Source organism: Crinia signifera, chromosome 1 (genome assembly GCF_055691185.1).
Source record: "Crinia signifera chromosome 1, ASM5569118v1, whole genome shotgun sequence".
Taxonomy (NCBI): Eukaryota; Metazoa; Chordata; class Amphibia; order Anura; family Myobatrachidae; genus Crinia; species Crinia signifera.
Genome location: NC_139217.1, coordinates 80925594 through 80950363, shown reverse-complemented (window position 1 = coordinate 80950363; position 24770 = coordinate 80925594). Strand labels below are relative to the sequence as shown.

General features: G+C 46.8%; 1 protein-coding gene across 1 annotated transcript in view; it reads left to right on the top strand.

Moving 5' to 3' along the window:
* The first annotated feature begins 14213 nt into the window (after positions 1-14213).
* Positions 14214-24770, top strand: part of FRYL (FRY like transcription coactivator) — a 250991-nt gene continuing 240434 nt past the window's right edge. Inside the window, exon 1 of the mRNA XM_083168231.1 lies at positions 14214-14427. The gene's annotated coding sequence lies outside the window, so the exon portion shown is untranslated. The remainder of the gene's footprint in view (positions 14428-24770) is intronic.

Genomic DNA, 24770 nt, shown 5'->3' with positions numbered 1-24770 from the left:
ACATGCGGGCACCCTGGACTTATACTGGGCACTGGCAACAGTAATTAAAAAAAAATTTTTTTGCTTAATTAAAATAATGTAGCCCCCTTTGTAGCACTAGCAGCAGCCCCCTATGTATAAATCAATCCCCCCAGCATGTCATCCCCCCCCCCCCCCACTCCGCTCAGCAGACAGCACGGACACATCCGTGCTGTCTGAAATCACCAGCCTGTTTGAAAATGGCGCTGACCGCCGGAAACTATATATCCCCAGGTCTCGCGAGAATCCGACAGCGGGAAGATGATGTCCGGCCTCGTTTTGAACTCAAAAAAATGGCGGCGACCATCGAACTCCCTGGATCCGGCTTCGGATCAGGTAAGTTTGTGGGGGTTCAGATCTCTAGGATCCGAAACCACTTATCTCTACTTAAAACAAGCGGGTTTGGTCTTATTTTTTTCGTGAGTTGCTTTTTTTTTATATGGTCTGTGCAGAGTGTATGGCCACCTTTAGGCACATAACCCACCCCATTATTTAAAAAGTGTCAAAATTAATATTAAAAAAATCTACAATTATTAAAAAATTTGTTATAAACATGTATAATAAAAGACTCACTATTCTTTTGCTGTTTAACTCTTGTGCAGTCCCTCCTCTTCTATCTGCATAGGCAGGATGCTGAGGACGCCATTACACCCCTCTCGTGACTGAGGGGAAAGTAGGGGAGAGAAGGAGGAGATGGAAGAAGAGGGGAGGAGATAGAGGGGCCGGAGTGTTGAGGACTGGCAGCATCACTGACACAGCACACTGAGAAGAGGGAAAAAAAGAGGAGGCGGCACTGCTGCCTGTTCGTCATTTGATTTACAGCTGACAGGCACAGGGAGCAATGGGTAGGGGCGGATCCAGACATGACATGTTGTCCAGGCATTCACAGACAGGGCTACATGCCTCAGCGCAAGTGTCCGTGAGGAAGAGGGGGCAGGTCACTGGAGGTGAACAGTGTGTGCGCGGTGCAGGGAGCTGCAGCTCAGCCTCTCCATACTGCCGCCCACTGTCAGACAGACACTGCAGGCGGTGTGGAGGCTGTATGCACTTGTGGTGCAGTGAGCAGCTGTTTATACTGCCGCCTGTCCGTTGTCAGACAGGTGCTGCGGGCAGCGTGCAGGAGGCAGTGACAGTGAGGGCTGAGACAGCTTTAGCAGAGCAGGGAGGGAGACAGCGCCTTTTCAGCATGGCGCCTGCTTTGCCGGCGCTGCTGAGTGTGTAGCGCCGGCTCTGTTTCTTACCAAATCTCTTACTTTCTGAATCTCTCATCCTATCAAATTTCACCCATTGTGTCTGCCTTGGAGGCCTATCAACTTGAATACATACTAGTAATTTATGGATGTGGTCACTAGGTGTCAGGATTGTCTGTAGTGACAGTCTTTTCTGGATGTTTTGTGCCTAAAACAGTATAATCAACAACTGCTAGTTTTCATGTGTTTCCATTTTATTTTATTTTTTTCACTCGCAAATGTATAGATATGTAGATATATGTATAGCTCTATGTGTTCTGATATTTTATTTGGTTACACTTTAAGGAGTCCATTTATCTTTCAATATTTGCAGCTAAATCCCTGAAAACACCCATTTTCGGGGGTTAGCCGCAAATATTAATTATCACTGGAATGTATCATTAGGGACCACAGCAGGAATCTCCGATCCCTGCTGCGATCCCTACTGCACTCCTACCGGCCGCATCCCCCATAGATTTCTATGGGGGATGCAAAGCTGCCTGATGTATCAACATCAGGCAGCATCACTTCGGGGTCCTGGGCTACCGCCATTCTGAGATGTAGGTAGCCCATTATAGCCTTTGGGCAGAGGCGTAACTACACCATTGTGGGCCCCCCAGCACTTTACCAAAATGAGGGCGGGGGGGGGGGGGGGGGTGGGGGTTGGTCAGAATAGCAAACGGGGATGGGTGTGATTGGGTAGAAGGTATATTAGGTATAAGCAAAGGACATTAGACATAAGATCAGGACAATAGGGAGAGAACAACAGAGACAGGATAGGACATTACACATAAGCTCAGGACAATAGGGACAGGACAATAGAGACAGGACAATTAGGATGACAATAGGGATAGGACAGGACAATAGAGGTAGAAGGGGACATTAGGAAAAAGCACAGGACAATAGGGACAAGACGTCCCCACTCACCAAGCATGGATTCACCTTCATTCAATGGATCCAGGCCTCGCTGGGATTGCCACTCATACACCAGGGTGCAGGCAAGGCAAGTGCCATTTCCCTGGATCTCCCACTGGAGGAGGGTGGGAGAGACCCTGCTGTTCCCTGCGCTGGGTCTCTCTTGCTCACATGCGCTGGGTGGGTGAAAGATAGACACAGGCAGCCACTGCTCCCTGCTTGGTCTCCCCCTCACACGCACTGGGGGGCAGACAGGAATCGCCGTCAGGTGCTGCTCTCTGCTGGGTCTACCCCGTTGCTCACATGCGCAGCGGGGGAGACCTTACACACGATGGAGGGTCCCGGCAAGTGACTCTCTCCCACGCTCACATGTGCTGCGTGTGCGGAGAGCCGGAGACAGGACACGGGAGGCGCAGGCACAGGTGCTTCTCCCCGTCACAGGTGCTGGGGGGAGGGGAGAGACAGGAGGTGCCGACGGCAGTGCTGTTCCCTGCTGGGTCTTCACCAGCTCAGAGCCAGCGCAGGAAAAGGCAGGGGAGTGCTTGCTGTCCATGGGGCCCCCCCAGCCGCCGGGCCCCATAGCAGCTGCACCCCCTGCACCCTGGGTAGTTCCGCCACTGCCTTTGGGGTATAGACTGCACTGCAGCCAGCACCGGTTGAGCACATCGCAAGGACAGTATCCTTTCGTAGCCCTGTCCCTGCGTGTTCTGCATGATAAATCCCTGCGATAGGATCGCATATTACAATGCAATCCTGGTGTGTAATATTCTACCAAGAGATCCTTAATAAATGGGCCACTAAAGGCGAAAATAAACTTCCATGTGCTATTGCTTTTTCACTTTATCTTCTAGCTTGGTCTTTTTAAAATATGGAAGGAAGAATAGCTGCAGCTGCCAATTTGAAATTCCTTTTTGACAAAGTGCTTGAAAAGAATGTGCCCAATCATTGACGTGAAGGTTGCAGAACGGAATAAAAATGCCATGCAGTGATAATGGCTATGGGTGACTGAGGTTTATACAGAAAGGTTCGTAGTTTTATAGGTACTGTATGACACAGAACATAAAAGTATTCTTGTGTACAAACTAAAGCAAACATTAAAGAATATTACACTCCATGTAGACAATGCTGACAGCACAAATACACGCTGATAGCGACCAAATATAATATACTGTAAGAGCACCATTTGTACAAGTCCTTGCAACATGTTTGCCAACTCTCATTCAACACCCTCCTGGGGAGTACAACAGGGCAGGTGGTGTTGTGTTGCATTTTCATTGGCGCCAACCCTGCTGTTTGAAGCCGCAATTTGCTTTATATTACAGTGGTGATGGGGATGCAAAACTATGATGACAAAATTCAGTGCAAATCACATCATCCAGAGATGTGCCAGCTCTGCTGGAGGCCAGGAGAGCTACATCACAAAGGTGACTCTCCTGGACCGTCCAGTAAAGTTGGCAAGTATGACTGTGGCACTGTGCCGATTACCAATGTAATTAAATCTTCCACACATCTCACGGTGTGGACATTATACTTGTTAGGAGATAGTTACTGACAAACAACGGAGGTGCATCCCGTCACCTGCTGGTCGGTCTGGTATACAGCGCCATTTGCCTTAATGCTGTGATCCCACTCCCCCATGTTCTCAGAGCTTGTGGCCATTACTGTTTGCCCATTGCGCACTCATACCAAAGTTCCCTCCAGCTACGGACCTTGCCGTGACAGTCTCTGTCAGCTTATCGCTCCAGATCGAAGCCGCAGCCTGATTCCTGACAGGTGATTTGCTCATCCAATCAGCCCAGATCCAGGGTTATAAATCCTAAATCCCAGCACAGGCAAATTGCCAGTGCTTTGTTGTCTGTTATCTTTCCTACTGATGTGCAGTGAGTTCCTGCATCCCTCCAGCTGGAATCTACAGACTAGTGAAATCTCCATCTACTGCGATTCCTGGCTCATCAACTAATCCCGAATAGCTGTTCCTGCAATACCTCTCTGGTGTCTCCTGATATTGGTACTGAGCTTATCCAAGTTTCACAGCAACTCTACATTAATGGTACAGTGCATATCACAGTTATCCTGAACAGCTGGTACTGCAGCCAACCCAGCGATCCTGCTCCACTAGTATTGTATCCCAATTTCACAGCAACTCTCCATTACTGGTACAGTGCATATACCAGTTATAATGAACAGCTGGTACTGCAGCCATTTCCGCATTCCTGCTCCATTGGTACTGCCTCTATACCAGTTTCACATCAACCTACATTACTGGTACAATGCATATCCCAGTCATTGTAAATAGCTGGTACTGTATCATCCCAGTGCTTTAACTACAGTTGTCCTGAGAAGGATGCCTGCCCTCGTCGGTCACAACATGGCCTCAGCATGAGAACGCCAAACATTCTCATGGGAACGCCCATAAAACGCTGGGCACTCACATATACTAATGGAGCCACTCCATGCCCCTCTCCGATCAGCAATCAGTGTATTCGCAGTGGGTGCACGCAAAAATGCACATCGGTCCCCTTGCGAACGAACGGCAGTTGAGAACGGACCTGAATAAGGTCCTAATATTGGCCTGACATGCGGTGCAGCCTGGATTTGAGAACAAGTATGCCCTGCAACCAAATGTGAAATAGGCCCACTGTCCCATCTGTGAATGAGAAAAGTCTTTATTAAACCAGCCCATAATTGCCTACTTTTGAAAACTAGTTTCAGGGAGATAATAGTTGGCAAGTAGAATTTTGCACATTGAGGGGGCGTGTCATGCTCCACTTAAGGAGCGTGTCTAGTTTTATATATGGAGAGATTGTGAAAAGAGATTGTGAATGTGGCACCTAGAAGCGTGGGTGTGTACTGCTACATCTGAGAGGAATCTTTAAAAATGACTTAAATACAAATGTAGATGATCCTGAAGCAGTTAGTAAGAGATACTATACTTGCCAAAATGCTGCAAAATTGCGCTTATAATTCAATGTAAATGTATATATCTGTCATTCCTTGATTCCCTAAAAAATGAAACAGTGTAATGTGGGCTAGGTGAAATGAGGGAGATTGCTAAACTAATGAGAGAGAGAGGGAGATTGCTGTTATTTCTGGGAGTCTCCTGCAGAATGCAGGAGGGTAGGCAACTATGAACCAGCCACATTCAATCCAAAGACCCTTATGGGGCCTACACATGGAAAGATTTCAGGACATTTCCATCAATAGCATGGCAGCCCCTACATCAATATATGACACTCAGAATCCGAGACAGATTTAATATTAAAGTATTTAAAGTGCCAAGATGATTTTAAGTCAAATTCCTGAGAGGTGATGGTGGCAATAAACAAGGCCTTTTGGTTATAGCTTACAAACCAGACGTCCTGCATATCTGTCTTCAAGATAGAGGTGAGTGCTATTAATACCTCTTTTATATCAAAAAGCCGAGTCCCACCCGGGATTTTAGACCTGGTTCCAAGCCGGGTGCGACTCGGTTTGTAACCCCTGTTACATCCGTCTCCTGACCTGACATAATGCTTGGGGGGACTTCCCCAGTGGGGGTTCCTGGGCTGGGCTTGGGGAAGAGAGCATCTCCCAGCGCCGCTTTTCCATTGCGTTGAACGGGTCCTGGGTCTCAACGTCCCGGGTTACCCGTTTACACTGCCCCACAACTGACACTGGCCCGGGTCCACGAGCCAAAAACCCGGGTTTTTGCCTTGGTGTAAAAAAGGGGATTTTGGTAAGAACTTACCGTTCGAACCCCTATCTCTGAGTCCAGTCCGGTGACACAGCTAACCTTGGGATGTAGGAGGGTCCGCAGGAGCCAAGGCACCTATAGCTGAAGCTTTTCCTCTGGCTGCAGGCTCCTCCCCTTCTGCATCCCCAGCATGCTCCAGTTCAATCTTAAAAAGCACACTAGGATACACAACTCAGTACCATGCCCAACATCTTATATGCACAATCATCTTACCATATCATGACACACATGCACGGCATGACTTACTGAGCGTAGGGGAGGGATCGCTGTGTCACCAGACTGTGTGTCTGAACGGTAAGTTCTTACACTTTTCTCTTTCGTCCATTCCGGTGACAAAGCTAACCTTGGGACGTTCATGAGCCGGAATTATGGGAGGGTATGCTCAGACTGCCAGTTCTCATCACTGCCCATCCGAATGAAGCGTCCTCCGACGCAAACTCATGGAACCTGTAAAATTTGGTAAAGGTGAGAACAGAGGACCAAGTGGCAGCCCTGCACAACTGCTCCGCTGTAGCCCCAGGACGCACAGCTCAAGAGGAAGCTACTGACCTGGTGGTATGTGCATTAATCCGAGAAGGAATAGGTCTACCCACCTTGGTATAAGCAAAGGCAATAACTGACCTAAGCCACTTGGCAATGGTCTGCTTAGAAGCAGGCCAACCTCTCTTATGCACATCATAGAGAACCAACAACAGATCCGTTTTGGGGCAATCCTTTACCCTGTTCACGTAAATTCGCAAGGCGCGAACTACGTCCAATTTCCTCAATTTGTCCCTATTCTTAGCCCCATCTGGAGGGGAAAACACCGGTAGCACAATATCCTGGTTCAAATGAAAGAAGGAAATAACTTTTGGCAAGAACTTAAGTACTGTTCAAAGCACAGCCCTATCCACATGAAAAATTAAATGCGGAGATTTACAGGACAACGCTCCTAACTCCGAAACACGCCTAGCCGAAGCAATGGCTAACAAAAACGCAAGTTTTCAAGACAGATATTTAAGGTCAGCAGACCTTAACGGTTCAAAAAGGGGACTCTGAAGTACAGACAGAACCAAAGATAAGTCCCACGGTGCCACCGGCTGCATATAAGGTGGTTTAAGCCTGGTAACACCCTGTAAGAAGGTCTGAACTATGGCAGAAAAGCTATCCTTTTCTAGAAAAAGATAGATAAAGCCGAAAGCTGTACCTTCAAAGACTGTAAACTCAGTGCCGATGAGAAACCATCCTGTAAGAACTCCAATAATCTGGATACCTTGAATCTGGAGGTGTGTACCTTCTGACGCTCACACCACCTGATGTAAATCTTCCATACTCGGTGATCATTTGCAGCTGAGACTGGCTTAGGAGCCCTAAGCATAGTCTGAATCACTGCATCAGAGAGACCAACTGAGCCGAGCAAGGTCCTGATGAAGAAAAGGCCCTTGTCTTAGCAGGTCCTGACGAAGAGGAAGAGGCCAAGACTCCACTGATAATCTCAGAATGTCCGAGTACCATGACCTCTTGGGCCAGTTTGGTGCTATTAGAATGGTTTGCACCTGCTGGGACCTCACTCGTTTCAACACCCTCAGAATAATTGGGAACGGAGGGAAGATATATACCAGGTGAAACTGCCACTGAACCGTCATGGCATCCACCGCCCAGGCGGTTGGGTCCCTGGTCCTGGAACAGAACTTCGGATCCTGACAGTTGTTTCTGGATGCCATTAAGTCCACCTCTGGGAGCCCCCAGAGACTCACAAGTTCCTGGAATACCTCTGGATTCAAGCACCAGTCCCTCTCCAGCAGATCCTCCCTGCTGAGGAAATGTGCCTCCACGTTCCGGATCCCCGGAATGAAGACAGCAGACAGAACTGGAATGTTGTTTTCTGCCCAGGTAAGGATCCGTGAGACTTCCTGCATTGAGTCCCGCCCTGATGATTCAGGTAAGCCACAGCCGTGGCATTGTCCGACTGCACTCGGATAGGAAGGATTTTCAAACTCTCCTCAGCCTGTTGAAGAGTCTCCGATATCCGATAACCTGTAGAGACTATGGACAGAACCCACTGGTCGGCTGATGGAAGGTTCCATCTGTCCTGATACTGCAGGAGGCGACCCCCCACTCTGAGGCCAGAACGGGGAGCCTGTACCCAGTTATCCTCCCCCATTAAAAGGTATCCTCACCTTTTGACACTTGCTTCTTACCGAAGGCCCCAAACTTGGATTTGGCAGCCTTACCTCTACCTGCCCGGGAATCTACCTCTTCCCACCTGTCCTCTACTGGAAGCACCGCCACAAAAGGAGGAGCGAGAAGTAGGTTTAAATGCCACAAACTTAGAACCTGAGGCCTTAGCGGTGGTAGGCAAGCAGGGGCCTGTTTAATAATGGCTTCAAGTTAAGAGCCAAAAAGCAATTCCCCTTTGACCTCTAACGTTTCCAGGGCTTTCTTAGATTCACTGTCAGCATCCCAGGCCTTCAGCCAAAGGGCTCACCTCGCTGACACAGAAGTGGCAGAAACCTTGGACGCCATGTTGGTGCTTTCCTCCCCAGCCTCAGTGATGTATTCTGCAGCACACCTGAGCTTTTCTGCTAGAAGAAATGCCTCAGAATCAGGTCATAGCTGATCAGCCAAAGCCTTAGCCCACTCAATCATAGCCTTCGCTACCCATGCTGAGGCAAAAATGGGGCGGAGTGTAAATCCCACTCCCTCAAAAACAGCTTTTAAGCATTCTTCCACTTTCTTATCCACCGGATCCTTGAAGGCTGCACTACCCTGAACTGGTAAAGCTGTAGCCTTTGACAGCCTAGCCACCCGCGCATCCACCAAGGGGACTTTCTCCCACATTTTCACATGTTCTTCTGGCATGGGATACATGTTTGCATATCTCTTGGACATGGACACCTTTTTGTCAGGTACCTTCCAAGCCTCCCCTAACAACGAGACCATACCTGGGTCTGAGGGGAAAGCAACAGCTTCTCTGCGCATTCTTTTAAATATGCGCTGAGCCTGAACTTTATCCTCTTCTGACAAGTCTAAAGCCTGTCTAACAGCCAGGATAAGATCCTCAATACCAAGGACAGATGCATCCGCCTCTTCCCTAAAGGCCCCCATACACTAGCCGATTTTGGTCCGATTTCGGCCAGATCAGTCGGATCTGGCCGAAATCGGACCAAAATCGGCTAGTTTTGATGTCCCCTCAGATCCGATGCGCGGTCCCGTGCGCATCGGATCTGCGTCGGGTGGTCGGACCTGCTGCACGTCCGACCACCCGACTTGGGACCTAGTGGGGCGGCGCGGCGGTGGAGGGAGCAGGGGGGGCTGGGGACGCTGCGGGGGACACAGGCGGCATAGAGCCGGGCAGGGGGAGCCGGCCGGGAGCTGTCAGTAATGAATAAAAAAAAAAAGCCCATACAATGAATGGGCGGCCTGTGATTGGCTGAGCGCTCTCTCAGCCAGTCAGCAATTGGCTGAGAGAGCGCTCAGCAGCCAATCACAGGCTGCCCATTCATTGTATGGGCTTTTTTTTTTTATTCATTACTGACAGCTCCCAGCCGGCTCCCCCTGCCCGGCTCTATGCCGCCTGTGTCCCCCGCAGCGTCCCCAGCCCCCCCTGCTCCCACCAGCAGCCCTGCTTGGTAGCCCCCCCCCCCCCCCCTGCTCCCCGGGTTTTTTACATGTGATAAATCGAGACGATTTATCACATGTCAAAAATGGCACATCAAGTGCCAATCTAATCAAGCTCCCCCGGGGAGCAGCAGGGGAAGCTCAGGGGGAAGTCGGGGGCAACTTGTCCTAAGGACAAGTCGCCCTAGTGTATGGGGGCCTTAAGATCACCAGCCAAATCATCTGCACACACACAATCATCATCTGAATCAGCTAACAGAGGGGGTGTAACAGAAGGCCGTCTAGAAGAAGGACTATCAGGGGTTTTTGCAAACTTTTCCATAAGTGCATTCATTTTATGCACCCCCTGTGCAGTGTCCTGATTGTCCTGCAACATGGGGTCCCCTTGCGCAGGAGCAATGGACCCAATAGAATATTGGGAGGAAGAACTGGGGCCAGGAGACCTGATTAAACTGTCCCTCTGCCTATTCAGTGCCTCAACCAAGGCATTAATAGACCTCATGCTGGTTGCAGTTGCTCAGACCCCTTGGCCTGCATTTGCCAGGCCCAGACTTACAAGCAGGGCAAGGTTTCCCTTGGTCCATCTGTTCACATGAATAATTAACCCCGCAAATACTGCAGTTTAAAGACATGTCCTGCCCCCCCCCCCCCCCCCCCCCACAGCAGCAACATCATCACCCATGTCAGTCATGATTAACCCACGGTGCAAAAATGTCGAGCAAAGTACCAGGCAGTATAACTAGTAGTACTTATCTGTCTGCTTGCTGTTTCTGCGACTTCTCAGCCTCAGCGGGGGCAGCGCTTCCAGGAGACCTCAATTCTGTGTGCAGCAATAGAATATAGCCAGCTTTCCGCTCACACTGTGAAGAAAAAATGGCGCCCGCACACAGGTGGGAAGGAACCAAGTTCCTGCTTCAGCGGGGTGGGAAGCCTGTATTGTCGCCCTTTTCCCCCTTTAGCCGCTCCCACAATGTAGTCTCCTCACCTCTTAGTGCCTCCCCTCTGCTGGGATCACTTGGAGTCGTCTGGCACCGCCGGACACCTGTAACAGTCTTCACTTCCCCAGAGGGATTTCAGACTGTAAGCCCTTCCAAGATGGCGGCCGCCATCGAGGGAGGTCCTTCCCCCATGATCCCCTTCTGTAAGGAGCCAGTTCCGGAGCACTCCCAGGGCCCAGGCAAACCCCAGCAATGCTGGAGTTAATCGCTGTGCAGCGGGTGCAGACAGACACCCCTGCACACAGAGCGCTGACAGGACGCGCTTCTGTCAGCCTCTGCTGCGCTCTCAGCATGCCGCACTTCTGTCAGAAGCCGCACGCTGGACAAAAACCTGCACTAACACTACAGTTAATAAAATAAAATAAAAACGAACTAACTAGTGAAAAAAAACTGAATAAAAATGCCGGCTGCAACAGCAGCCTGTCAGCCAAGCACCCGCTCCTGTGGGCAATTAAAACGAACTGGAGCAAGCTGGGGATGCAGAAGGGGAGGAGCCTGCAGCCAGAGGAAAAGCTTCAGCTATAGATGGGGGAGGGGAGACAGGGACATTTAAACAGTGGGCCCCAGGTAATTGGGGATGGGGCGGGGGGTGTAGGGACTTCCCTCAACATATTATTGGTGTTGTCTGTGTTGAACTATTTAATTGATAATTCACTCAGAAATTAAGAAGGAAGTCCAGGTAGAGAGGATTTTGGGGTCATGTTGGTAGGTATGGTTTGTGTATATTAAATTTGAACCACTGCAGTATATTAGATGTAACCTAATAGTGTTATAAAGTCTGGGTACTGGTTAAAGTTCCACCTAACTGAGAGACAACTATTTGATAAAGTTTTCTTGTAGTGGAACAAATGCAAATTAAACAACCTTAAAATACACTAGAAAAATAAAATCTACTGTATCATCTATCTTGTCACATGCAAGAATAGCAACAGCCTCTGTACTACTTACACACTGGGACAGAAATCAAGAGAGCTAGTGATGTCATTGTGCTCTGGCCAAGGGGCCCCCTGACAGACATGGCCGGCAACAGAAATCTTGGGGCCGCATACACTAATATTTCTGGGGGCTTCTACCCTTTCAATCACTATTAGTGGTGTGGAGCAGGGAGGGAGGGTGGGAGTATTGGTGGCAAAGAGGACCATATAATAGCTGCCCCCAGTGCAGACAGCCTCACAGCTGAACTTACAGCTGCAGCTACTTATCCTTTTCAATTGGAGTACTCCCTTTATTAAATTATTGCCAGGGGGTATATGCTCCTTACTAGGGGTTTCATGTTCATTGCCCGAGGGGCTAAATGCTCATTGCCCAGGGGGGATAATATGCTCATTGTCAGGTGGAGTTTACATGCTCGTTTTCCAGGGGGACTACATGCTCGTTGCCTGGGGCAGTTGACATGCTCGTTGCCCAGGGGGCTAAATGCAGAGTCATTGGGCAGGAGCACAGATCCAGGACTTCCTTGTACCGACATCTGTTCCACCACAGCTGTCCGCCTCTACTATATGTGTGGTCCTGCAGCCGTGGCAGTTTGCTCTACAACCTATGCCGTACCACCGGGGTGCAGTACAGATGGCTGAGCCAGTGAAAGGGTCACACGCGCAGTACAGACGGTGGCCCAGTTTAAGATTTTATCTTTAAATGAAAGCCACCAGACATAAGGGGATACAATCCTAATGATTTTGGAAATATTTAGGCCGTCAACCAGGAGAACCTTCCTAAGTGTTTTGGAATGCTAACAACAACTAAGAAGCTATGCAGTTTAGATTTTGGTGAGAGACCCTAATATATTGTAGGAGAGATAATCAGAGTCTGAGATGTAATTTCCAGATACTAGTGCAAGAATCTCCCAGAGACAGCATCTGCTTCAGGATTCCTGTAGTCCAGTCACAGAACTTGTCGTGGCCCAGATGCATAGCTATGCTCCAAGCCCCCCTTCTTCACCCATAGGGAGAGGTAGTGGGTGCCTGGTGTAGAAGCAGAAGGTGACTATGTGGCAGGCTTTGCATTACAAATGGGGAGGCTGTGGGTGACAGCGGGACAGGCTGGATTAGGCAGTGGGTGATTGAGAGGCAGGTGATGAATGAGAAGTCAATGTGTGACTGGTGGAGGGTGGTTGGGAAAGACAGAGTGTCAGGGAGAGGCAGTTTGGGACTTAGGAGGCAGGGGGTATCAGTGGAGGCAGTGGTAGATGGGAGAGTCAGTGTGTGACTGGGAAGCCAGAGGGTATCATGGGGAGGAAGTGTGTGGAAGGAGGTGAATGGAGAGTCAGTGGGGTGACAGAGAGGTAGAGGGTGACAGGAAGAAAGTGATAGCAAGGGGCAGTGGGTGACAGGGAGAGGCAGAGGCAGTGTTTGATTGGGGAGGCAGTGGTTGACTTGGGGAGGAAGATAGGGAGAGGAAGTTAGTTAGGAGTGCGGTCATATGGTGATAGGGAAAGACAAAAGTTGTTGGGATTAATGCAGATGGTCACCGGGAGGTATTGGGTGATACGAAGAGGCAGAGTTTAATGGAGAGAGCCAAAGGGTGATGGGGAGATGCAATTGGTGACAGGGATATATTAGGTGACAGGAGAAGTCAGAAGATGATAGAGATAGTAGGGGGTGGAGAGAGGCAGACACTAATGGAAAAAGGCAGAGGGTGTCATGGAGATAGTGGGTGATGGAGGAATGCAGTGGGAGAGAGGCAGTGACTAACGCAAAGGCAGAGGGTGTGGTGGAGATAGGGAGAGGCAGAGGGTAACAGGTATATAGTGAGTAATTAGGATAGGCAGATGGTGAAAGGTAAGGTCAGAGGATGACAGAAAGGGTGATGATGGTGACAGGCAATGGAGGAGAGGCAGTAAGTAATGGGGAAAGGCAGAGTGGGACAGGGAGATAGTGGGTGATTGGGAGAAGTAGGCGATGACCAAACCACAGCTATTAGGTGTTCACATAATCATACCAGTTAACAATGGTGCTCTTCAAATGACAACCTCAGGATCAAGCTCGAATTATCTTTATATTCCACCTATTTCAACACCAGCAAGTGGAGACTGCATGGCTGAACTTGGGATGTCACACAGGTATTATGTGATATATTTACATACATTTGTATCATGTCATATATTTACGTATTTTAATTTTCAATGCTCCTGTTCAATAATTAACTTATACAGACCAGAGGATAACACAACACACTATATATTAAAAGAACATACATTGCCTGTAGCAGTATTCTATGACATTCCCAGGAACACCTATTTAGAAACTGGCATGTTCCTATACATCATACATATGTGTGAATATAAAATAAAATACATAAATGTGCTTGGAATAGGACCATGAATATCATCAACATGTGACAAGGACTTTACTGACAGAGATGCCAGCTTATCAATTGTAGGGCGTGGCGTTAAACTAATACATTCAGCCAATCACGGCGCAGTAATATTATTTAGGCGGGGCCATGTTCCTTGCTTCTGATCCAATGAGATCCTTGCATCTCTCATTGTCTGGGCGTCCTCTCGCGTAGCCAATCAGAATAGAAATGGGCAGACATCGCTTTTTGATTGACAGACCATGCTAATCCACACGTTCAGCTTTGTACATGAAGTGGGCGGGACGCGTGATCATGGTAGACTGACATGTCAGTCATCCAATTAACGCACGTCTTTTCTTTCCCCCGCCCAGCGTCTGCGCCGTGGTGACCAATGAGCGCAGAGCGGAGGCTGGCGTGTAACTAACGTTGGGTATCGAGGGGGAAGAGAGAGAACAGAGGGAGGCTGAGAGTGGGGGAGAAAGAATCGGGACGTTGCGGGGACGGATCGGGATCAGACTCGGATGGAAATACCACAGGCTGTCCAGGGTTTACATCGGAGGCGGCAGCGGTTAAAGATCAGCGAGAGCCCGTCAGTGTAACCCGGGAGACGGCAAGGGATCAGCTCCGGGTGATCGGCCCGGTGAGTACACACAGAGGGGGGCAGCACGGACGTGCCTTTAGGTGGCTGCATGGCTCGCTCCCTCTCCCATATCCATCACTGGGCACTAGGGGCAGATAAATCACTGTCCCCCTGTCCCCAAGAGCTTGCAATCGAATGGTGCTGCTGACCTGTGCTTGCCTGTCATACAATGCACAAGTGACAATTGCAGGTTTTTGATAATAAAATGATGTGTGGGGTGATTATAGTGGCCTCACTAATTGGTGAAACATGTCATTAATGCCCCTTTATTAAAAAAAAAAACCCTACAACTATTTTATGTAGTCTATGAATACTTAATATTATTTTGTATATTGTGTTTATAATATGCAAATGTCAGCACGTTGAAATCTATCTATTTACCTATCCTATCTATCGCAGAGAATAAGATGAGTTAACAGTTGTTTTCTATCAGGTTTCATTGGACTACTATGGTCTCCATTAAAGAATGGAACTAGTTGCGGCTTGGGAATGGGGAATGTAGTCTATAAGGTTGATAGTTGTGATGCTAAGTAAGTAAACAAGACATTTTTTTTTTGTTTTGTTATGATGCTGACATTGTTTAAATGTCAACAGTCAGCATGTCAACAGGTGAAATGTCAAGGCTATGAGTTAGGGTTAGGCACTAAGGGAGAGGGATAGGGATAGTCAGGGGCTCACCAAGAGAGGAGTGGGCCTGTTTGCAGTCTTCTGTTATTTGCAAAGAATGCGAGATGCCTTTGCCACTGCACTTAAATGCCACCAATGACACCCAATTGTGCAGCCTTTGCAGGCTAGGTTCAGCCTAAATTTGTTCAAATTTTTTTGCTGCCCTATGGTTCAGTGAGCACTTTCGTGCAAATTGCGTCTGCAGTAAAGTTTGTGTGCTGCCAATTTAATACACATTATAAGATCAACCCATTCATCTGGCCACCTTCTCTCTAGCTGACAGGGCAATAGACTCTGGGGACTAGTGTCACTAAGAAAGCCTAGTGTTATCTCTGCGTCTAGTGCCCATGTGCCATTTTTCTGGTGGTTTCTGCTGACATGGTACTCCAGAGGGTAAGTATTGGAAAAAAACATGTGCAGGGTGTAAACTGCACCATTTTCACCCATTATAAGCATAGGGACATGGGAGCTATACCTGCTGGAAGATTTGAGGTCTCTGCCCCTCCCCCAGAAGTGACGGTCACTGGACCACCGGGACTGGAGCTGCTGCCGCTACCAGGAAAATGTAAGTTACCGCTAGGCCACCAGTAATAATATATCGACATTCTAACGTGTTGATATTTCACCATTGTAGTCTACATGGGGAATGTCAACATCATGTTGACATTCTGACTGCTGACAGGTTGTTCCCATCACATGGCCAGCATTTCTGTTTCCCTGCAGTGATACTTCTGTTGCATCACTCACCTGTCTTGTGAGGTGCAACAGAGTCTTTCTTCTCCTGGTGTCCTCTACTCTGCTGCTAGCTATGAGTTACTGACCAGTGCATATGCACGGGGGCCACCTGTGCATAGCATATTGCTGCAACCCAGCCTGGCAAGCATTGCTTGCAAAGGGGACTGTTCTATAGATGGCATAACGATCTCCCAAACAAATTGCAGTAAGATAAGCTTGGGCATGAGAAATAAATTGTGTGTCTTTCTATAACATAGCTCTATTAATCTATACCTAGTTCTACATGCCATAAATGTGTCAACCAGTTTGCAGTGATAGGCATGATCTTGCTACAGAAACAATTTGCTATGTGGATGGATCTGGTTATATGTCTGTGTATCATACCCCACCACTTGTTCCCAAAGTAGTCTTGTGCAGGCTGCCTTCTGGTATACAGAGACTGACTGATCACACTGTCGTCCCCCTGGTTTCCGTTCACACGGATTTAATGACTCAGAAATATTCCTAACTTCTAGGGTCAGTGGCCCTGTCTGATGATCGGTCACTGACACATTTCTTGTCAGTACTGAGACTGGTATTCAAATGGATGTGGTACAAAGTTGTAGCAGTGTTCTTTGAATTTCATTGTTTTGTCTCTGATTATTAGATTAGTTTATGATTTATTTGGATGTAATGGAGTTTACCTATATATTAATGTGACTTCGAGATCAACAGAAATGTAAAATGTGCAGGATAGGTGTAGTGTTGAAATCTGGTGTTGGGCTACTTTTGTGATGTTTACATCTGTACTACTACTGCTGCTGCAAATAGTTTTATATAATACTATTTCTGTCCACAACAATGTAAATGTATTTATTTGAAATAAAAAACAAAACAAATGGAATATACAAGGAGGTTCAGCAAGTTACCACTTGTTAAAGTTTATACCTGCTGTGACCATTTTGGATATGGCAGGGAGGTGGGGGTTGGTAAATGGTGGCATGGGGAAGCAGGGGGTGATGAGGCTGGCAGAGGTTGAGTGGATGGCAGGGAGATGAGGAGGGTGGCAGTGAGAGCATTTGAGTCAGTGGCTGCATGTACAGGGTGACATGGGGGGCATAGGTTAGCAGAGAGTTGCAGTGGATACTGGAGAATGGCAAGGGTGACATGATTTTGGCAGAGAGAGGCAGTGCATGTATAATTAATGGGGTTTCCCCTGTACCCCTCCACATCCTACACTGTTTTTTTCCTTGTGTCCCCCATCTACAGACACATCGCATAGAGTCTGTGCTTAGTGCACCCTTCCTTTCCTATCATTCTCCCTAGTTGCTTCTTCCTAGAATCCCTCTCCCTCAATCCCATGCCACCCGCGGATAGCCCACCTACAAGAGGCTCTTCAGAGATGGAGTCCTGGGCTGCCTATTTCACCTGCAAGTTTCCCACAACTCAGAAGCCCCAGAAACTGGGTGCACCCTTGCTACCAGCCACGTGTGCCACCTATGGATATCTAAATGTAGATGAGGGAACGTGGAGTGCAGCCTGCTGGTGGCAGTGGCTGCTTGGAGGAACAGGAGAGACAGAACACTGTCTGGTGGGGCCGAGCGGCCTGATGACTCCTAGATCTCTCACTGGGCAGTTTTACCCAGGGTGTATGGTGAGTGGTAATGGGGAAAATCGCTGAGATGAAAAACGCTCAGTGCATACACGCTGAGTGGTTTTCACTCATTTTGGTGACTTGTACTGCGGTGGACGACTTTCCATAGCAGAACACTATGGAAAGCCATCCACTCCACCTCTCATCTGCTGGTAATAACCAGCAGATGAACGGCCAGGCCAGCAATGATGCGGTAGTACGCTTCAGCGCTCACCGCTGCCCCGTACACACTGGGCGGCTTTCGAGCTGAAAGCAGCTCAGGCGAGTAAACTGAGCTGCTTCCAGCTCAGTCACCCAGTGTGTATAGGCCTTAAGCAAGTGATGTGAGGAGTCTGAAGTAACAGACATTTCAACTAATTTTTCAGACTCCTTGGATCACTGACTGAGAGGTTAGAGAAGTCATTAGCCTGGACCATGGTCAACAACATGGGCTTCCGACCCACAGTTTGAGAACCTCTGGTATAAACCGGTAGTACTTGTGAGAGAACCTGCGGTCACCCAACAACATAGGCTAAAACAATGAACTGAAAAGAAATGGATGACTGCGCTAGATGTAACTAAGTAATTTGTACATAATGCTAGTACCAATGTAATTTAATAAAATTAATTAAAAATCTAAACATAAAATCAGAATAATTGTTTCCAATTAATAAAGAATAAAAAATAAGTGATAAATGCAATGAATAAAAAGGTGCTGACTGATGATTGAGTCTATACGGTACTGTATTTATATGGTGATTGAAAAATCCCAGCTGGGTATAGTGAGTATGGTAGTGTCCTTTCCTATTTGGCCTCACAGGTTATTGCTGTTGTGCTGTGATGTTTCCCCGGATAGAAGGCTTTATGGAGGATGCAGACCTCCTGCTGTTCTGGAGCCAGAATGGATTGTGGGGTGTTCTGGGAAGAAAGTGGTCCCAGGAACTTGAGTCTTCAGAGGCTGGTTCGGTCACTCAGATGCAAAAGAATGGAGTGTCAAGGTTTCAGAAAGATCATTCACCTCCAATAGGTCCCATCAGTACAAAACAATGAACTATCATAGAAACTAAAATAAATCATTGTTACATAGAATTTGAATGCAGATAAGAACCACTTAGACCAGGGGTGGCCAAACCTGTCCTCAAGATCTACCAACGGTGCATATTTTCAAGGCAACCTGTGGATCTATAGTAGGAATGAATGCAGCATGTTTTAAAATGTGACAGATAGTATTGGCTACACATGTGCAGCAGCTAGGTGACCTGGAAAACGTGGACTGTTGGTAGATCTCGAGGACCGGTTTGGCCACCCCTGACTTAGACCATCTAGTCTGCTCATGTGTACTCACAATATGCAATTTCCACACAGTTAGAACCATGGTGGGAATCAAGCCTGTCACCACCACCACCACAATTTGCATCACAAGAGGGGAGCCCTGTCAAATGAACCTTATAAATGAACCTTATACCCACACTGAGATACAGCAGCTCATTATGTTATCAGTGGCATGATCTCTAAAACCTATGAATGTATTATGGCAGAGGTCCTAGTGCCAGGGCCAGAATGCTGCAACATTCATCAAAAGCAACAAAGAAATTGCTAGATTTGGGTGATTTTCTCTGCAGGGTAAATACTGGCTGCTTTATTTTTACACTGCAGTGTAGATATCAGTATAGATGCTGAAATCTAACTATAGGCGCGTACACATTTAGCAAACGATTCGTTAACGATTTCCTCAGAACTCCTGGGCAAATGATTGTTGTCAAATAGTGAAAGATTGTATGAACGATTGATCTTTAACGATGGTGGAGGGGAGTGGGAGCCAGTCAATCAGCTTTACCAAATCCTTCATCGTGCATACACATGAAACGATTGGTACACATCGGTCACGATTGGTCGATGGTCTTTCTGCATGCAGGAAAGACCATAGACCACTACCAATGGCCGGCGGGTACGATCGATACAGTTCATACACACGGAACGATTGTCTGTTTTAATGCTCAAAAGCCGTGTTGGGCCAGAATAACCGATGTAACATTACCAGGTTCCCCCTCTTAGCTGAGATCCATTGCCGCTTCACCTCTGCAACAGCTGTACTCCCATCCTGGCTTCCATTACTTGCCGTTACCAGGTGCACATCAGGACTTCTCATGGCTGCGACCCCTTGATCCTCATGCCTCAGTCTCTTTTGTCCTGGCTATCAGAATAATGGGTCAGCCCACAAAATATCCACCTTTACACAGGGTCGCATTAAATTTGTTAGAGCTCCAGAGCAGAGGTCTGTAACATCGGAAGCAGATCGACAGCAAATGGTCAGTGATTGACAGTCTGTTGCTGTTTGGGGCAGAGAGGGAGAGGCTTGCTTCCTCCGTTTTAGGGGTGTGACGAGGTTCAGATCGTCATTGGAAGATGGAGATTTCTTGGTTGGATCTGTGGCTGCCGGCTCGTGCAGACCCTTGGGTTATGCAGCCGCCAATGAAACAATGCCGCATTGTAGGATGCAGCATGGAGCACTAATGCAAGCAGAAGTCATCTACTTAATATCAGACTCCTCCCTCTGCATTACCAAACTAGTGCATCGCTGCTGCTTCCATGTAAAAGCCACCTCGATGGCACCTCTGTTCACATCTGAATCAGGCCCAGTGCTGCTTCCTCCAAACAGCTCTATTAAACCCCATAGGCACTAAATGATATTTTATGCAATACCGCCAATTTCCTCCCACTGCTGAGTGATATTGTGTAAAATACTTCTTAGTGTGTATGCCAAATATCGGCTTGCATGCCCACTTCTGTGGGTTGTTACTTTACAGCCCCTGCTCCACTCACCACCCCATCGCTCCCGCCTACCGGCATCAGCAAGACTGTATGCACTTGCCGATGCCAGGTCCCCCGACGCCGGCAATTTAGCTGGTTTCACACATTGTGTAGTCGTGTGTACCCGGTTTTAGCCAATCCACCTTTGTACGTTTCTATGTTTGGGTTTTTGCCTGTTATGGAGGTCCTTTTAATCTGGTTATTACTATGTATGTATGTATGTATGTATGTATGTGAAAGGTTTATTATAAAAGCCTTGTGTTTGCTATGTTCCATGATATATAAGTAACTTATTTTTCTTTATTTGTAATCCCGTGTTTTAGCAAATGTGCCTCTTACTGTATGTATGAAATGGCCATGCTGTACTTGAGTATTCATTTCATTTCATGCCTTGGCAACTGTTGTTGTCAGGGTAGTAAAGGTTGTGTGTTGTCATCATGTGACCTTTACATGTTCATCTTAGCGCACTGTTTTCCTTTACCTTGTTTTAGTTTCTGGTTAATAGCTCATCTGGTTTGCAGTGAAGAAAGAGTAGAATATGATGCAATGTACTAATAAGTTACTTTGTGCATAGCAAACTGGGGCTTATGCTGGGCTTACACTGTCAGATATAACATCAGACCATCAGATAATTTATCTGACAAGCTGAAATCGTCATGGCCTTACACGTTCCGATATTTCACCTTGTATGGCCAGGATATCTGTGTTCCGCCACAGAGGAGTTTTTTAGTAGCATCCTATCCGATGCGCAGTCCCATGACTGTCATAATGGAGGCTCTAGTCTAGATCGCTAGTGCTGCACTATTGATTATGGAATTGGATGGAAAATGGAAATGTGTTTTTTTTTTTGTGTGCATTTGATGTATCGCAGAAAGCTTGACTGGCATTTCTAGCCCCCCAATCCAGCCCATCAGATATATCTTATGGTACAATTGTATACCATAAGATATATTGCATGCGATTTATCATGACTAGATATATCTTACGCAAAATTACAAAATCGTATGGAATCTCTCTCCCGGGATGGTCCAGGGGAAATTCAAGGGAAATCGCGTCCGACTTCAAGGTCAGATATATGGTTGTAGTGTATGGGGCCCTTTAGCCATAGGATTGTTTGGATCAGCGATTCCCAACCTGGGGTATGTGGTGGACCGATTGTGAATCACCAATAGTGTTCATTCTAGCACCCGCCATCTTTGAAAACCCATGCAGTTCCTCTTCCCTTCCTGGGCTGTCGCTGTCTGCTGTGGTGTTTCTAGCACAGGTCTGGTTTGCATATCAGTGCTGATATACAGACCACACTGTGCTATAAGCACTACAGCAGACAATGGCACCCCAGGCAGGGAAGAGGAACTGCATGGGTTTTCAAAGATAGCGGGTGCTAGAATGAACACTAACCAAATCTCTATGCTGGGGCTTGTAGTTCCTCAAACTATTATACATATCAAGCTATAAGATTGTCCAGCTGTAATAAGTTATTCAAGCCTTTCAGCTATAGGTAAAGTTGCCGTTCTTTATTGCCATGCCAGTGTTTAGCTTTGTGTACAATGTATCTCATGGATCAACAATCTATATAATAAATACACCTGAATAAACCCCATATATATTTGGTAAAGTTTATAATATGACAGTCTCCTCTTGTTGTTAGCGACAGGTGTACTTTTTAACTTTAGAGAGGTATTCGCACAAATGTCTTCAGCCATCTTATCTGTATCAATACATCCGGACAGTGTAGAAATCAGTGTGAAATGTTTATATAGCAGATGCGGCAAGTGGCTGTTGGCCTCACACAGAGCAGCTCCCTGTGACATCTGTCCTCTGTCACAGCAGAATTAGTACATAAAATGTTTAGCAGGATACAAGTCACACTGACATTTAGAGCTTATGTAGAAGTATCGCTGAGAATGTGCGGGGCGAGGAGAGATCAATAAAATCACAAACTGTGAGCTCCTGTGATCCTCTTGTATAGTACATATATTTAATAGTCTGCTAGATTTAAAAAAAAAAAAAAAAAAACCTTAAAAATTGCATAATTATTATCCAAAATTGATTTGCGATTATATAATGGGGCAATGTGTCTGGATAAGCAAGTGATTTACTATATGATTCCCCAGCACCTAACGAAATACATAAACAAATAAAAAACAAAAAACAAGAAGTCTGCAACTTCTAGTACAAGACATTGCAAGAGAAGCACAAATAGTATATAAATTTTGCCGTATCAGGGTGGCAGAAAGCAAGGGTTAGGTGCCGTTTATGGCGTGGAAGATAATAGTATAAAGGTGCCCATACACGTTACAATTATTGTATACAATATCGCATCTCGGTTTTGCGATTAGATCTAGTACAAAAAGTATGTGCAGCACATACTTTTTGTACTAGATCTAATCTCATTGCAAAACCGAGATGGGATATTGTATACAATAATTGTAACGTGTATGGGCACCTTGAGACAATAAAAAGCACATGAGCGGAGAGTCCCCTGCTGATGACCGCTTACATTCTGATAAAGAGTGGCAGACCCAAATGGGGAAAAAGTGAATATGAAACGGAGGCTTATGCTGGCCACACATCAGAACAACTTTTCTCCAACCATCCAACTAGTTGCTTGGTTGGAATAAAAATATGTACTGGATGTGAGCAAAGGACAATAAGAAATGTGCTCACAAACCCAGGGAAATGGACAAAAACATTCAGTCAAATTGTTTAAATCAAACAGGTTCAACTACAGTACCGTGTCTGAGCGACAGTTTTTGTCCTTTTCCAGATTTTGGGAGCAAATTGCTGAAGTAAATATTACATTTGCTCCCATCCAGTACCATATTTTTATTCCATCCAAGAAACTGGTTGGATGGTTGGAGGAAAGTTGGTCTGATGTGTGGCCAGCAAGGATGAGGTTTGTTGAAGAAGTGGGGAGCCCGTTTGAAGTTTAGTGGAGAGTCTGATAGGAAAATGTAGGGAGCTCCACAGCCAAAATCTTGTAAGCCGGAATGGGAGGAAGTAATCCTTTGGCAGGAGACGTGGCAAACATTTGCGGAATAAAGTGAGTGGCAGAGAAAAGGGTGAGGGCTTTGTGAGTGTAGGGCATGTAATAGAGGGGAAGTGGATGTAGTACGTTTAGAGTGGAGGATGAGCTGGGCTGCAGCATTGAAGATACTGTCAATTATAGTGGAGAGATGTTGTAGTTACAAAGGCCAGATGGCAGCTATGGGCTCTCCCCTTTGATGTAAACAGTTGAGTGACCGGGGTTACCAATTTACACTTCCCCTGAACATGGGTCTCGCCCATATTCAACCACTATTTCCCAGGTTGGATTGCCAGGTCTTTTTTTTTTTTTTTTTTTTAAGGGGCACATTTACAGTGAGGCCCAACCCGGGAAATGTTTTTTTTGGTGTAAAAGAATGGTGTGCTTTGGTGTGCTCAAGAATGCTAATCCTTAAAACTTGGACTGTTAGGGTGTTTTGAGGATCAAGTTTGGGAACCTTTGACTTAGCTACTGAGATTTGTCAGTGTTTGGTTGCTATACTCACTGCTGAGTTATACATGTGAGAAGCAGTGACCACACAAGAACTCTTTGTGGGGATGTTATGCCCAGGTCACATCACAATGGCAAATGTTTAATCTGAAATGGGGGCATTTTTCAGTCTCGGGATTGATAAATTCTCAATCCCGGGATTCCCAGGATCCTGGGATTGGTGTACCTAATAAAATAAACAAAAAAAACCCCAGTTCTAAACCCTATAGCGTATGTCTATTTAACAAAACAATCTATAGTTTGCATAGCTTTACATTGTAATAATAGAAATAAGTGAGTTCAGCTGAATAGCATGAGGAGGGGGGAGCGGGGAGCGAGGCAACCTGGGTTATGGACGTGTGTGATTGGCAAACAGAGGAAGCCATAATCTGCATATTTGCTAAACTAAAGCAAATTTATAGGGCAGAGGTTCCCGAATGCCATCCACAAGGCGCCCCTATGATCCAGGTTTTAAGTATATCTATGCTTGGCCACAGGTAACTAAAGCCCAATAAACACTAGAAGATAAAATAAAAGATATCAGTCAGAATGGCCTTTCTGAGCAATATTATCGTGTCTATTGTGTACACTCCATATCTATAACAATGTATGCGTAGTGTTCATCTTTGAAAACCCATGCAATTCCTCTTCCCTGCCTAGGGTGTCACTGTCTGCTGCAGTGCTTCTAGCACAGTGTGGTCTGTATATCAGCACTGATATGCAAACCAGACCTGTGCCAGAAACACCACAGCAGACAGCGACACCCCAGGCAGGGAAGAGGAACTGCATGGGTTTACAAAGATAGCGGGTGCTAGAATGAACATCATATGCTACTGCGCATCGTTAACTACCCTCTCCTTCATCTGAACAGTTCAGCCGAGGGAGGACCTTGTTAATGGGGGCCATGCTGCAGCCCCTGCTACTCTTCCCACCTGTGTGTTTATGTCTATTTATGTAGTGAGGGACAAGATGTACTTATGTTTGCCCACATGATTTCTCATTGGC